At 48.6% G+C, this 17,109-nt stretch overlaps 1 non-coding gene across 1 annotated transcript; it reads right to left on the bottom strand.

Annotated features, from left to right (window-relative positions):
• Window positions 1-2,155: 2,155 nt before the first annotated feature.
• LOC147722300 (U6 spliceosomal RNA) lies at window positions 2,156-2,262 on the bottom strand. Its single transcript, XR_015295372.1, has one exon. It is a non-coding gene; the product is annotated as a U6 spliceosomal RNA (small nuclear RNA).
• Between the last annotated feature and the right edge of the window lie 14,847 nt (window positions 2,263-17,109).

The raw sequence follows: 17,109 nt of genomic DNA, 5'->3' as shown, positions 1-17,109 counted from the left end.
GAGGTTATATGATACAATCTATCCCTGTCTTTAGTTGCAACACTGTTATGCATGGCTATTAGTTCCTCTAGTTTCTGTTTAGAGATCAAACTTGTCTATGTTCTCCTTGTTTATAATTTTATAACAGGGAGTACATAATAAATACATGACCAGGATATCCTGCTGAATTTAGACAATCTAACACTGGGACACTACTATCTTTACCATTTCTCCACCTGGACTTTTCAAAAGTCTACAAAAATTAGGTCCAGACTCTAGCAAAATTATGCTGCAGGTGAATTTCTCCAAAAAGATATGGTGAAATTTAACCGAGTGGGTTTTTCAATTGTTTCACTGAAATGTACTTTTGATGAAGCAACTGGTGCGCGAAATGTATTTGGAATTGAAAGATTCAATGTCAAGGAAGTAATGATAGAGTTAATTGACATTACAAATAATTAAACAACGAGTCATTTAATAACAACGAATTTTATTGATGTACAGTTGTTGAGTGTAATGTATTGGGTTAAAAGAGATATACACATTGCACAGTATGGCATGTATTCACAAAAAGTGTTTAAATGAATAATGATGCCCCGGTTACTTACCGGTAATCTTCATTACTCCGAGTATAGTCTTCCTCGCCACATGATTTACGTAGTGAGCTTTAGCTCCACAACAGAACCCTCCAAAGCAAAAAGAAACCACCTCCCACCCCCTCCCAACATGGCCGACCAGTCCCACCTGACCTCTATAAGAGGCGGGCCGGCCCAACCAATCAGCCTGATCTACCAAGCAAACAATGAAGCCGATAGCCAGACAGGGAGGGGGGGAGGGAACTCATGTGGCGAGGAAGACTATACTCGGAGTAATGAAGATTACCGGTAAGTAACCGGGGCATTACCTCCTCGTTAGTCTTCCTCGCCACATGATTTACATAGTGAGCAAATACCCAAGCCAACAAGGCTTCATTGACCACCATAACCACAACACCACATGGTGATGCAGAGAAACCAACCCAAGGTTGATGTAAACAACTGAAAGGAAAACAGGGCCCACAGGAAACCTGAAATCAAGACCTCCAGGAAAAAGAGGCCAACCAGGAGTCGCAGCTCCAGCACTCAGAACGGCCCCAGCGAAGTCCCCCCGGGACTGCTAGAGACCCACGTACCAGGCGGGTGACGACCACGCCGAAGTCAGATCAATACTCCACAGAGGAGAGACCCACGAAGGGGGCCCAGGGAACAGAGCCACACCTCGCGGACCGACCCAGGGCCCCCGCCGGATCCACCGAACCCAGCGAAGCGTAGGGAAGGATGCCAGCCCGTGAAAGCCCGCGAACCAAGGAGGAACGAGGGCTAGCGGCCCGAACAAACCGGGCCCAAAGGCATAACCCAGGCCATCCCACCGGGAAAGGAAAAAACGTGCGGCTCAGAGACGCCAAAACCGCACGCCGAACAACCAGCCCGGACAAGGGAGGAACCACGTTGGCCGGGAAAAGCGGCAAAGCCACCTGAGTCCGAGGCCCCAGGGAAGGGACCCCGGGAAGGACACGGGGGACAAGCCGGAGGAGCAACCCCGTCCGGCAAAACCCGCAAGAAGGGCGGGGAGCGGAGGAACGACCCCCGCACTCCCATCCGCCCAGCAGACACCATCGACACCACGGAAACCTGACAGGCGAGGAACCGCCACCGAGGGCCGGGTCCCAAAAGGGCGGGCCCCGAAGAGCTCGTAAAACGAGAGAGGGAGCATGTCAGAGTATTGCGATGTGCCTAGCGCACGTATCGCCCAAAGGCAACCAGGTGCGTGCCTTGGGAACCCGACCAGGTATTCCCTTGTGAGGTATCCCATCCAGGTACCAACCAGGCCCGACCCTGCCTAACTACTGAGATCGGACGAGACCAGGTGCCCTCAGGGTGGTATGGCCGTAGGCTGCAGGATACAAGGTGAGAGACAGGCATCCCGCCGCAAGCGGCCCAAGTGGAGATTAAGCAAGCATCTGCCCAGAGTTGCAGAGTGTGAACCCGTGAGACGAGTAGGCACCGGCATGAGAATTCTCGAGTCCATGGAAGTATTGAAGCCCAAGACCCACCGTTAGGCGGGGAATCGAACTCAGGTGCAGGACCAATCTCAGCTACCGGGACTGCCGCCTCCAACCCCTGAGCTACACATCTCCACTAACATGGAACGCTCCACGAATCCTGCGTGTCCTCCTTGCGCAGGAGCCGTGCCAATCTACTCTGTATCTTTCCAAATATGTATACGTGCTGCCGAAGCGAGCACTGGAATGCCTGCGGGAGCCCAGCAGCAAAGCCACAACCCCCGAGCCAGCAGCGTCCTCCGCTCCAGAACCAGGCCTGCACAAGGAGGCAGGCCAGACGACAAGAGCCGGCTCAACACCGACGCCGAGAGCGGGGGACCCAACCACTGCACGGGAAGATCCGGGATCGGCCAGGAGGCTCGAATCGCCAGCACGGTCAAAGGAGAGGGAACCCGGGGCGGTGGACCCCGCCGGGAACCAAAAACAGGAACGCACCACGACTTGCGTGGCAACCACGCGCGGGCGCCAGGCACCACACCACTGCAACGTTCCAAAACAAGGCCATGCGCCGCCGGGCGTCCATGAGCACCCCGGCCCTGCCCAAGCGCCTCCTGCCGAGGAACCGCGATCTCAGAGGGCACGGGGGAGATGCGTCCAGCAGACCGAAAGGCCACGCGAAAGACCGGTAATAAGGACCCGGAAGGAGGAGTAGAACCCGGGCCGGAGGGCCGAGCCCCCCTCCGTGAACAGAGACCTCGGAGGCAGACCGAGCCGAGGCCCTAGGCGTTGAAACACCACCGGGGCAGGGCGAGACCATGCCACGAAGGCCAGACCCGACTCCGTCGGCCCCCGGGGGAAGACGGCCCGAAGGGCCTGGACCGGTGACACCCCCATCAGGGCGCCCAACCCGACCAAGACCCGGGGACCCAAGCCCCGGCAAATGGAAAGCCACACGAAAACGTGCAGGGGCCAAGCCAGTCACCTCCAAGTGTATTAACAGTGCTGCCGAAGCGAGCACATCAAAAAAACGGCCGGCCAGGAAGACATCCAGCAACCCCCGAAGCACGAGGTGCTGAGCGGCCGCAGGAGAACTCAACGCCAAACGACCCGGCGCCAAAGGACGCCCCCCCCCTGAAAGCACCAGAGGGAAGCACCGGGACCAGGCACACGCCCCCCCCGAAGGAGGACAAGCCCGAGACGAGGACCGAAGGGACCACCGGACATGGGCCAGGAAGCCGATGGATGAGAGACACCGCCAGATGTGAAGCCATATTCCCATGGGGGGGGGACAAAAACGAGGCCGTGAGGAAGCACACGGCCAGACAGGGAACCCCCAAGACCCACACCCGGCGAAGAAGATCCACCAGGCGGGCCAGGAGCACAGCTCCCCCCCAGGGCCAGAACGCCAGCCCAACGGAAGTACTCGCCACCGCGAGCGGGAACCCCCACTCGCAGGTTTTAACAGGTGAGGCACGGGAAGGAGCCGGGACCCCAACCCGTCGAGATGGTGGGACCCCGCGGGACATCCGCCAGACTAGCCAGCCCGGACAGCAAGCCCGAAGCGCCCCAGACTGTCAGTCTCTCGGGGCGAAAAAGGGAGTGGCAGAACCAGCCCGAGACTGGCAACAGCCGAAACTCGGGCCAGGACCTTCACCGAAGCGCAACATGATACAAAAATCGCGCACAATACCCCAGCCAGGGTACAAGGCGGCAGTACGAAAGCCGCTGTTTCCAAACATAATATATGTCTACGGAAAGTGCCATACACCACTACGGGTATGTTGGCGCTGAAATACAGATGTTCGTTGTAACCCAACTCAAAGGAACAATGTTTCTCGACCACAGATGGATGAAAGGCAGAGTGTACCAGTCGGTATATGAACCTGTGACCCTGAGGACAAACCCCAGCCCCTGCCGTAGCCGCAGCAATCCACAGTGCCACCAGCCTCCCTCCCCAAGGAGCAGACCAGGCAACCGAAGCCCCGTGGGGCCGACGCGGAGGGCCCTCCAAAACCCAGAGGAAATAAACAGTTCCCAGGGATTTCGAGCCCAAGCCCCGCCGAGGCCTGGAAACGAACCCAGGGCCCGGGCTAAAATCACAGGCCGTATGGCCGCCCGTAGAGGGAAGAGTACACTACCCCTCCACAGCGTGTCGTATGCACACAGCCCGGAGTAACCGGGATGACTTCAAAACTTTGTGGAAATGTCCACCTTGGGACACCCCTACAGCATAGGCGGGATCCGAACCCCGGCCTGCGAGGGCTGACCGCACCAACAGTACCATCACCAAAGAGCTATAGCTCCGAAGTACACAGGGCTCCACAAGGGACCTGACCCCAGGATGCACCGCGCCCCCATAGAGCGCGCCAGCGCAGCACTGTAAGTCTGGCCAGTAGCCAACGTCAGGACACATGTAGAAGCAAGAAAGCACCTTGTGATGCCTGCCACCGTCAAGCCCCACAGGGTCGATATACAAAAAGCAGTGCCCTGGGAACTGAAACAAAATGAAAAACGCCCCTACCGAGGAGCGAACACCGGCCCCTCGAGGATGGGGTAGACGCGCCCTGCACGCCCTCCAAGACGCTGAGGAAGCAGGATCCGCGCCAGCCCGATGAAGGACCACATTGGCCGCACCTGGCGGTAACCAAACCCCGCCCTCGAGAGGCGGGAGGTGGGAGGTGCACGTAGCCAACTCCAGCGCGGCAAACCGCCGCGACCCGTAGGGGCCAAAATGAAGTGAGGCGGCAGCGCACAGCGCCGCGAAAAACCGTGCTGCCGGGGGGAGCCCCCGGACCCGTCAGAGCCCCGAGGACCCACCGACCTAAAAGGTAGGACCGCCCCGAGTAGGGAACCTCGCGCCGTCCCGTACATAATGCACGGAAAGCTCCAGTCCGATGACCGCCAATCGAGATCGCCACTCCTCAGGCACAGGGATCCGAGGCGCAGGAGAAACGATCGGACTCCGTGGGGCAGACACACTGTATCTTGATTTAAAACACTGTTTAAAAACATCCCTACCGCCCAGGCAGGATTCGAACCCCGTCTTGTGAGGGCTCTGCGAAGGACAAGCTCACACGCGCCTGTCGCCTCAGACTCCAAAACAGTTAACCTGCGCACAGGAATCTCTTAACCCCCTCGTGCGCTAACAGCTGCACCGGGAGAAGCAGAAAATCAACGTAGGCAGAGCAACAGCGCCACCTGTTGACCCGAGTCTGCGCCCCTCCCCACCATTATAGTGGGAACGGCGGCCCTCTGTAACGGAAAGATAACACACTCATTCGAAGTGATCTGCCTCTTGGGGCAGTCAGATGTAAACACTCACATCTCGAGTCCATTAGCCGAGTGCATGTCCAGGCGGCCCAAAGCCAGGCCCGAGGTACTGGCAGACTTGGTCAATGCAACAAACGGAAACCCGAGTTTCCGGACTCGAACCAGGGTCCCCGGCTACAGCGGACCTCCTAGGCGTAGAGTCACCGCTGCTGAACCCCACCCACACGGTAGTGACCGGGCGGACACAGCTGAATATAAGAAACACCTCTCAGAGGGGTGTATCAACCCCCCGCATGTAACCACATACAGGAGAATGCGCAGGGCCCAAGCGTCCACCTAATGGGTAGGGCCCCACTGTAACGACCGGGGGAGCCACGGGAATGTACAGTCACCCCACACCCCCGGCCGCCCCCCCCCCCCCCCTGTAAACCCTTGGCACGCTAGAGCAGCACCTAACCGGCCCCACAGGACCGGGGGAAGGAAGAGGGGGGGGATTTATATAGGCATAAGGCACTCGAAACCGCTAGAGCAGGTCCTCCACCCTAAACCCCAAGGGCCAGCTCACGCCGGCCCATCTTACCTGAACAGTGCTCTGGAGAGAATCGTGCAGAACAAAAAAAACAGGCTGATTGGTTGGGCCGGCCCGCCTCTTATAGAGGTCAGGTGGGACTGGTCGGCCATGTTGGGAGGGGGTGGGAGGTGGTTTCTTTTTGCTTTGGAGGGTTCTGTTGTGGAGCTAAAGCTCACTACGTAAATCATGTGGCGAGGAAGACTAACGAGGAGGTAATATATATTATCTAGGAGGGACTATCTATTATTAAAGAATCCTCTCAAAACATATGATACATTAGGCATGAGAGTGCATTGGTAATCAGTGTCAAATAATTCACAAACATATTGAGACCATTGGATCTACAACACCCTTCCAAAGAAAATAGTGAGGAAAGGACTTAAAATAAACCTAAAAGACAATAATTTTAAAAATAAATAATATAATTTGGAATTCTAAAAATAAACATGCCCTTTAATGAATGTAAATATATTTTACTACACTTTAGTGTAAAAGTAAATGTAAATGTTAATGTTTAGTAAAAACAATAAATTATTTAAATGATTTCTAAACATGATTTTAGTGTAAGTAATTTGTATTACTCTTTCTTTAAATACATTATTACACATGAATTAAATGGATAAAAATTAATTTACTTTTTTTACTAAACTTTTAAGATATTAGTGCTGTAACATTTTTCTTTTAACTTAGGTTTGAAAAAGTATACACTTAATTTACATTAATGTTTAGTCTAAAAAATGTGATTATTGACTGAGAGATGGACGCCCCACTTGGGCAACAACCACAGTCATTGCTGGGGTGAACCACAAAAAGCCATTAAATTAACTTGAGTGTAACCCTCTGATATCTTGGCACAAAGCAGGTGGGTTTAACTTAAAGGAAGTGTGTAAAATATTTCGGCAGCACACCAACAGTAAAAAAGTACACCACAATACAAGGAAAATACCAAACTAATCAAGAAAAATAGAGTGAATTGTAATATTTAAAATTATACCAAACATACAAAAAGATCAATCGGTTGAACAGAATTTATTAAGTTTCAAAGTTTAAAAAACTGTGCACAATTCAGACTCCTCATCTACACTTACAAGGCACTACATAACTCTGGCCCAGCATACATCAACAATTGCATCTACTTTCACAAACATTCCAGACAGCTCCGCTCATCTGGGCTCCTACTTTCACACATCCCACGTATATGGAAACCCAGATCTGGTGGTCAAACCATAACTCCTAAAGTGTGGAATGACCTGCTAGGAGCCTCCTCCTAACTTCTTGTATTCCACAAGAAGCTGAAGCCCTCGCATTTTAAGAAGTCCTACTATGACTTGAGTGTGGCTAGACTCACGCCTACTCAGGGCCAGGATACCCTGCCAGGTGATAGTAAGCTCTACAAATTTGCATATCATAAAATAACATAAGTAGATTTAGCTCATAAAAGCACAAAGCACCAAACTCCGCCATCTGGTCATGCTAGACCAGGGGTAACTCACAGGTTCTGGTTGAGTCGGATATTACACAGGCTGGATACAGGGACCAGGTTAGTCCTGCTGAAAAAAATACCTTCTCAATCTCCTTCATGAAGAGTTTCACTTGAGGTGGAGGAGGCCGTGAGGCACAGGGAGAATGTCATAAATGGCTGCCACTGCAGTGTTAGGAGCAGGACAGGTGTCATGGATGGGTGTCACTGTAGCATGAAAATCCCGACAGGCATTACAGCCATTCTTTGCTGGAGCTTTGCATTGGTGGTCGATACGGGCTGTCGTTACCGTAGTTTGACGTGCAGATCTCGAGTTTCAGTAATTGCTTGCCGTTGCTGTAGAGTCAAAAGGTGTGTTCATCAGGCCTTCACAGTGGCAGTAATCATGGGTGCATAGTATCTCCACAAACAAGACTGTTTGTGAAGAATCCAAACCTTGAGGATTTAATTTTTCTTCTCAGGAGGAGTGCAACTGATCCCAGGCAAGGGTCCAACATCAGGAACTAACTCCAGCAGATGTCAGCTGGGCTCAGGCAGGTCCAGTTGAAGGTCAAAGCAGAGCCAATTCAGCAGGTCAGCTGGGGCAATTGCAGGAAGGCCTCTGGAACTTGCTGTTTCCCTGTAGCTCTGACAGAAGTTCAACCAACTGAGTTAGCCTGGCACAAAGGGAGATGGTCCACTTTTCCTTTTCAGACAACAAAGCCGTTTCTCTGATAGCATTAGAGCAGTCCTCTGGTGCAGGGCAGTCCTTCTTCTGTAACACTGTACCACTGGTTCAGGTGTATACTGAAGAGTGACTCTGGAGGTCCACTATTTATACCTGTGTTAACATTTCTGTATTGGGGGCACCCTGTCCTTTCATCACATCAGATTCTGGAGGTAAACAACGTTTACCGCGAATATTTCTCCCCGCAGGGAATCACAACAAGGTTGTTACAGCGACCGCTTTGTGATTCCACATACCATCACTCCGCAAGTCGAAACAACGACTTGCGGAGGGGGAAGTTGTTGGATTCAAAATCCAACACTTTCTCTAGTGTCCGCACTGACTGGAGTTGGAATAGTAAATTATACTATTCCAACATCCAGCGCCCCCCCTCCGCAAGTTGTTCTTCCGACTTGCGGAGTAATGGTATGCGGAATCACAACGTAGTCATTGTAACGACCGCGTTGTGATTCCCTGCGGGGAGAAATACAGCGGCATTACATAACACATTCGATTCTGGAAGGTATTTTTCTTTCCCTGTCAAGGCTCCACGAAGTCTGGGGTGAAAAAAGGCTGGTGTCAGGTTCCTTTGTGTCTGCTGGAGGCAAACCCTTCAAATGGCACTGCTCCACAACCACCCATTCCGGAAGGATGGCTCATCCGGCCCACACTAGTCCCTTTTCTGTCAATGTCTGAGTGGAATTTCAATATAAACTTTATTCGGTTTTTCACAATTAAAAACCATAAAGGTATACTAAAACCCAGCCCTGCAGTACAGATTTACAGGCATATTCATGAACCTGAATTGCGCTCGCAAATGGCCAGATTCTGAGAATCTGGCCGTTTGCGAGTGCGATTTTTGCATTTGGGATTCATCATCCCAAATGCAAAAATCGCTATTTGCGAACTCGCATATTTGCGAGGAATTGGATTTAAGGAATCTCTAATAGAGATTCCTTAAATGCAATTCATCACCCTATTAGAAATTGCGAATTCGCAATATTTGGTCGCAATTTACCACGAAATCTGACTTCGTGGTAAATTGCGATAAACGAGTAAAAAGCACTTTTGTGCATTTTTTACTTTTGCATGTTGCACACACACATGTCCTCTGGACATGTGTGTGCGCAACACCTGTTCAAATGGACATTTGGGGGGTGCTACAGGGTGTCCTTTGGACGCCCCTGGCACCCTTCAAATCGCAATTTTATTTGCGATTAGCAAATTGCTAATCACAAATAAGGAATACTCCCCATTCATTCCTATGGGCCTTTTGGCCCATAGGAATGAATGGGGAGTTTTTCCTTATTTGCGATTAGCAATTTGCTAATCGCAAATAAGGAATCAGTAGGAATCGCAATAATTTTTGCTAATCCTACATGAATCCCGTTTTGCGAGTCCTTAATAGCGAATCGCTATAATTCGCTATTAGGGCCTCGCAAAACGGGAGATTGATGAATCTGGCTGATTGTCATCAATACATCATATAAAAAAAACAGAGAACTGAGTGGAATTTACAAACCTCAGTAGCAGAGCAATTCACAGCCCAGACCCGGTTGAATGCACCGATGGTTAGGACATGAAATCTTCCACTTTCTAAAAGTATCATGAAAGCGTCCCCCCTAGGGGATGACGTTACCTCAGCGCACAGCTTTATTCTCCAGATGAGTGGAGTGATCCCATTCAAAATGTTTTGAATGGGATCACTCCACTTATCTGAAGAAAAAAGCTATGCACTGAGGGGACGTCCCCCCTCGGGGACACTTTCATGATACATTAGGACGCTCTTGGACCAGTGAGCGATACCCGATCTGCACGCAAAACCTTTCAATCTATTGAAATTAACCTTTACATTTTTAACATTGGTGTGCATGTTCCACCTTTGATAACTTTCTAAAAGTGCAATATTTGGAATTGTGACTTAAAACCCAAATTCACTGTTAAAGAGATTTTAAATTACACTTAATTTGAGTGTAAACAGTATATTTCTTTCATCTCTCAATCCAAAGTTGCACTCATTATATGTAATACAGTAACCCACAGTTAGTCAATGGGAGAGGTAGGCAATGCAACAGTGAAACTGGGTTTAGGATTTTTTTGTACTGCCAGGACATATACAACGTAAGTACACATGACCTACTTTTTATATACTATGCACTTTGCCCTATGAGCTTTTAGGGCCTACCTTAATGGAGACTTATATGGATTAAAAAGGAAAAGGAAGGTTCATGCCTGGCAAAAGGTTTATTTTGCCAGGTCAAAATGTCAGTTTAAACGGCACCATAGGCTTCAGTGGCAGGACTTACACATGTTTTAAAGGGTTATTGCAGTGTGTGGCACTATAAGTGCTGCAGACCCACTAGTAGCATTTAACTTACAAGCCCTGGATACATGTAGTACCATTTACCAGGACTTACAAGTAAATTAAATATGCCAATTAGGTGTAAGCCAATTTTACCATGTTTGTATGAGTAAACACTCCATGACAATCTTCAAGTGAATGATGCCATTTCTCCTTCAAATTTAAACAAAAACAACAAGAATATAAATGGCTTTGGCCCAGGACTAATTGAAGGACTTGAACATATATTTGTTCAAATAGTTTTTTAGTGCACTATTATTATGCCATTATGCCTTCTCACACTTTTGTCAATCTTTCTAGATGTGAGCTAACATCCAAATAACCAAAACTCAATGTTGTAAAATTTCATGGGATGCTTTGTGATTGTAGGTTTAAAAAAAGCATAACGTGATATCATTATTTAAACCCTTTCTTTTTCAATGTAGAATTCATTGGCACACACAGTACTGGAACAATAGTTAGCATAATAGAAAGAGGTGCACTTTTGTTTATCAGTGCTACTATTGTTGATATTTTCGAAATTAATAGAATGATGTTTCTTTTCATAGGACTTATGGCCAGTTCTCTAGATCTGTACAATGAGGACACATATTCTCTGTACTCTCAAACATCTTCCTCACCTATTTCACTAAAACATTCTGAAATGTAAAAGGGAACATGCACTCCTAATACCAGCACCAGTCTCTCCTTTAACTACCTAGTAATAAACTGCAGAGACATCACAGAGTTCTAATGAACAACTAGAGTGGGTAACATTGCTTTTCAAGACAAAAGCAAGGTACTCTTCTGTCTGAGTCATTTTGTTTAAATAGATTAGGCGCTAAGGCCTTAATATATGTAATAACACAAGAATTCACTTGAAAATTTAACAGTTAAATTGGTGTTTTAATTAGATTTGGAATTAGACTTGAGCTAAAGTTACAAAACCTAAAACCCACTGAACTATGCCAGTTACAGTTTAGTGAACTAACGTTGACTTGCTTCCCAATCATGCACTGCTTATACCCTGACATATTACATCAGTCATGATATGTTAATTTATATCATAGATGGCATCACTCATGACATCTCAGTCATAACCACTGACCTGACCCTGCATCCATTCCACATCAAAACTTGGACTCATTGTCTAGGCTTTGCCTAGGCAATGTACCCAACCTCTTCAGCCATATGTAGGATATTTTTGACACAAGGCTTAGCCTTTGGTCAGGGTCTTCGTCCACTGTGATGAAAGTGGTTTATTATATGGTGTCGTTTTGCGACCTCCTTGGATAATAAACTCACAAATCATACTTGAGGCAGTAAGGCTCATTTGTAGAGCCTTAGCTCATAGCTACAGCTTGGAACAGTCACCGTTTAACAAAGGAACACGTTCAAAGCATTTAGAAGAACCAAAACAATTGAATAAGAAAGAAACACGACACAAAGAAATCCAACACCAATTTTTAAAAATTGCTTTTGTCTTTATACATTTTAGACACCAAAATGAATACAATCCACAGCAGGGTTACGTAAATCAACGTGGTTAGGAGCTACTTTGAAAGCATTTGAACATTTTTATAAAAATGTGTTTGGATACTCCAGCCCACTTTGGGCTACCAACTCCAGGAGGGAGCAAGTCACAGGAGCCAGTAAGGCTTAGCAGGACAGTTAATTTGCAATCAAAGCAGATTTCAGCCTAGTTCCAGGCTCTTTGGGCAAACAACCACAGACATCAATAGAGCAGATCTGATGCAAGGGATACAGGTTGCTGATGATGCTGAAGGATGCTGATCCAGTGGACAGGGGTCTTCCTGGGACTACCCCTCCACCCACAAACATGGCAGACCAACTTTAAACACAGAGGTTGATGTCCCTCGAAGTTTGGGTGAAATCCAGCCAAAAACTACTTGCCACTAGTCTACTGGTCTCTGGTCACAGCAAAACAACATTAACACTCTTCACTTTTAATTACAGCTGCCATGTTTTTTAAGACATTTCTTTCACTGGAAAATGTGAAAAAAACAGTTCCATGAGTCCCTGGGAGTGGTATAAAACAACAACCAATCACATATCAATGATAGGCCATCTTTATATTCAATCAGGCTCCTCCCAATTCAGTAATAGACCTTCCTTCCTGTTGAGCCTCCTCTTTAATCACATGAGTCAAGCCTCAGCAACCTCTTCACTGGTCTTGATTGCTCACCTCCGATCCTATGATCAAAGAAAGGAATCAGTGTGAGACTTTTTCTTTGTTTAAAACACAGTAAATAGCCTCTTTGAAAAAAACCTTGCTACCAAGGTTACTCAATGACCATAATATTATTACAGTATACCTGTCTTGGAAAACTGTTAACTTACTCCATAGGGCAGAATCCCTGCCGAGAAACGTCTCAACAGGTGGGATAATCCATTCCTCTGCGTCCTTAATGGAACTGAAACTTTCCTACACTTTAGTTAGGAAAAATGTTCATACTATGTCAGGACCGCAGGTGAGAATTATGCTGGTCAAAGATTGCTCACCACCAACTGAGCAATATACATCACCGGCTTGAAGTAAAACCTTTTGAACATAGAGTCTGAGGACCAATCCACTGTGTTCATAATGTCCTCCAAACTCACTGCCAGTGAAAAAGCCTTGGAAGCCATGGCTCGTCTCGTGGAATGTGCCCCAAAGGTGGACTGCTAAATACCGGCTTCTTCCATCATCCAATGCATCCACCATGCAATGGTGGGAGAAGACACTACCTTACATGGTTTCTTGAAAGCAATAAAGAGCTGTCTCTCTCCTTGGGGACTGAACTCTTCAGACATTTTCTCATAAGCCTTAAGGCACTGCTCAACACACAACTTTTGGAAGTCTGGGAAGGCTATGTACAAGATGGTCCTAGTATTAGACTTCGTTGAATAATACCCGAGGGGGAAAATATCCTGCTGGTAATATCCAGAACTCGAACATTCAAAACTTGCGTACGGGAGATGAGGAATAGTAGCATTTCCAGTTTAGATCTCTTTTCCTGAGGCTAGTACCTGTCCTGAGTGACCAAAATGTACTCTGCCAACTCTCCTGGGTCTTGGAGACGCGGGTAAAAGGTTTGAGCATTGAGATTCAGTATCCCATGCTGTGCTTCAGTAGTCAGTGACAATTCGCCTGTGTACGCGCGCTAAAGCAGACAGAACTCAGCCTGACACTGGGATGCTTACCAAGAAGAAGCATCAGTCGGACACCCAGCGTGACCAGTGGGTGCTTATTGGGCAAGGACGCCATTACAGACTTTCACTGTGCTACCAGAAGGAGGGAGCGGCTGCTGCTGCTTAAGGCAAGGATTCTCAACCAGCACTTCGCGGAACCCGCTTCGCGGGTCCCGCTTCGCTGTCCTCTGCCCATCCAAAGCTTGGCCCCTGCAGGGTGAGTGCGCGAGCGACAGGGCTGCGAGCGTGGGACCGGGACTCACTCTCCCAGGAGTACCGGCAACCCAGAGGCCAAGTCACCTGGCCCGCTCTCCCTGACCGCCCCGCCCTGCATTTCTCCAGAAAAGAACTCCGCCTCTGCTGCTGTTTGGGACGCCATTACAGACTTTCACTGTGCTACCAGAAGGAGGGAACGGCTGCTGCTGCTTAAGGCAAGGATTCTCAACCAGCACCTCGCGGAACCTGCTTCGCGGGTCCCGCTTCGCTGTCCTCTGCCCATCCAAAGCTTGGCCCCTGCAGGGTGAGTGCGCGAGCGACAGGGCTCCGAGCGTGGGACCGGGACTCACTCTCCCAGGAGTCCCGGCAACCCAGAGGCCAAGTCACCTGGCCCGCTCTCCCTGACCGCCCCGCCCTGCAATACCATCATCTCCATTGACGCCTATAAAAAGCGACGTACACCGCTGCGCGGGAGCGCGCGGGAGTGCCCGGGGCTAAGCCCGGGCAAAGGGCGGGCCCTCTGTGGCCCTCAGAGGGCAGAAGAGGCCGGGCTGGGCCACAGACTCTGGTCGAGTACTACTATCCCATCTCTGCCTAGATTCCCTGGGTACACGGGTTATGTCCACTCGTAAAACTAGAAGTATGGCTGTGGCTGTTGCCGGCGCCAAAAAACTGACCGGGACCCTGGACGACTTTATTACCCGCACTCATGCATTAATCGATGAGGGAATCATACTCATGGACAGGAGAGTTTCACAAGACCTGGCCATGGCCAAGCGCTCATCACTGGGCCTGATAGCACAGGCTCAGACACCCAGCACTGACTCTCGGCCACAAATTCAGGCCCTAGTACATAGTCATGGGGAAAACGGGGACATGGATGCCACAAATACTGTCCTGGACCTGGAGGCTTCACCCAATCTAAACCTCCTAATAGAGAGTGGAACACAACCTCTAGTGTCAAATACTTGTGATACTACTGCCGCTATTAATGAGAGGGGCAGGATCGAAGGGGCTGTCTCTAAGCAAAATCATAAGGGCAATAAACAAACTACTTCCAAACGAAAGAAGGCCCAGACTCCCCCCAACCCCCCTAACGGTGATAAGCTCCCAGACGCTCCATCCTGCCCAACAGGAGGGTTACTTTCAAATAAGATCAGTCTACCCTTGAATCTTCTTGATGACACTTTAATTGACCAAAGTCTGGAGGAAATTTTAGAGCTTAGTGTTGATGTTGGAAATCCACCCACAGTGCCTCCACAGGAGGAGGTTGGTGCAATCACTAGTAACTCCGCGATTTTTAACATGCTTAAAATAATGTTAGAACCCATAGAGGCTAGACTACGTTGCCTGGAAACTGTCCTAAAAAATATACACAAGGACATAAGTGCACCCAGTTTTACTTTAAATCACAAAACCGCCCAGGCCACTAATCAGACTAAATCATCTAAACCCCAGGCGACCGTTAATAAAACCTTGGAATCCAATAAAGTGGCGAAGAATCGCTGTAATTCTTCAAATCAGACTGTCCCTAATACTAAGCCTCCTGTAGCAGAGAGAACTAAGAAAACCGATCCCGCCCAAACACCCTCCAATAATAACCCAACTCCCCAGGTTGCACCCAGGGATGGCCTATCCCAGCCTGTTAACCCTGAAGCACCTGATAAAGTGAAATGTAGGGCTCGGAAAAATATTCACCTTCCTCCTGATGCTTCTCCCTATGTGGTGATTCTCACTGGGGTCACTGAAATCCCTGCAACAGAACAAGAGTCGTATCAGGCTTTAAAAAATAAAGTATGCCATTGGTTAGCCAACAACTATCCCCTTCCGCCAAACATTCCTTGTAACATCCTGATGATAGAGAGAGCTCCATGGGTAGGAGATAATAGGAAAAATCTCCGAGGGGATTGTGTAGTGGTTACCTTTGAGAACACCGAGGTCGTAGACTTTATTTGTAGTAGTAGGGCTCCGAGATATCAGGCGAGCACGGTGACTGCTAGACCACTTTCATATTTCTATCTCCCACAAAATCAAGTCGACAATCGATGGAGCTGGTTTAAGGGACCTAACGGCCGTAAACCCAGACAGAAATCCAACTTTCCCTGGGAGTCACAAACCCCTGGTCGAGAGGAGGGTTGGGACGGGGGATGGAATTTGGTTAGGAACAGAGGAGGCAGACCACCGCATGGTGGACCTTTTTTTGGCCCGCATTTCATTCAACCCTATCATTACCCCCAACAGCTGAATGGTCCTGTTAATCCCCTGTATCTCCCTATGGCGAATCGCTTTGAATGTCTCTCAAACACAGACTGGGTTGACTGCCATATACAGGGCTCCCCAAAGGGAAGGGGACCTCAGACCATCTTAACTTCTCCCTGTGAGGTAGTGACAACAATAGATCCACCCATAGGTAATCTTCCTTTTACCCCTGATAAGAGTCTGGCGGAGCTTGAGAGCCAGAGTATACCTATTTCCCCCCACCGATCCTATGGCGCCTTGTAAAATTCTTACCTGGAATGTGGCAGGTTTAAGTTCAAAGGCTCTAGACCCTATATGGCAAGGGTTTGTAAAACAATACAACATTATGGGATTTCAAGAAACATGGGATACCACAACAAACTTTGCACTGGATGGCTTTTGCAGTTTTTTCATTCCCGCAGTTTCTGGTGCAAGAGGAAGAGCAAAACGCGGTCTATTAACACTGTGTTCCTTGGATCTGGTAGGAGCATTTAGACAAATAGAAACCGCATCCGCAAACACACTAGTCGTGGAGTGGACCCTACCTGATTCCCAAACTTTTTTATTGGTTAACTTTTACAACTCAAAGGAGTCCCCCTGTGTGAATGAACATTTGACTTTGTTATTAAATTTCTTGTCAGCCTATAGATATGATTGCACCTCTGCCCCAGAGATGATAATCCTGGGTGATTTTAACATCCACCCCTGCGAGGGAGATTGTCTTAATGATAGATATGGGGGCCTACCAACAGAAGCCATTCCCCATTTCGAGCACACAATGGAGGGTGAGTGTCTCGAGTCTCTCTTAGCGAATCTAAACTTATTTGAACTTGATCAAAGTAAGAAGGATCCCAGAGCCCCAACTTTTGTGGGCAAAGATGCCAACACCATCATACATTTTATTTTTGTATCTTCTGGGGTTTTGGCAAAGGCACGCGAGTACATGGTGGTCACCGCTAGTTTCAGTGATCACAATCCTGTTTTCTTGTTGCTGGATCTAGATTGCTTTCGGACCCGTATATCGACAGACGTGGTAGCCCCAAAGCATTTGAAGACTAAAGACCAGGGAAGGCGA

Source organism: Lissotriton vulgaris, chromosome 4_1 (assembly GCF_964263255.1).
Source record: "Lissotriton vulgaris chromosome 4_1, aLisVul1.2, whole genome shotgun sequence".
NCBI lineage: Eukaryota > Metazoa > Chordata > Amphibia > Caudata > Salamandridae > Lissotriton > Lissotriton vulgaris.
This window is presented reverse-complemented; position numbering and strand designations above follow the sequence as displayed.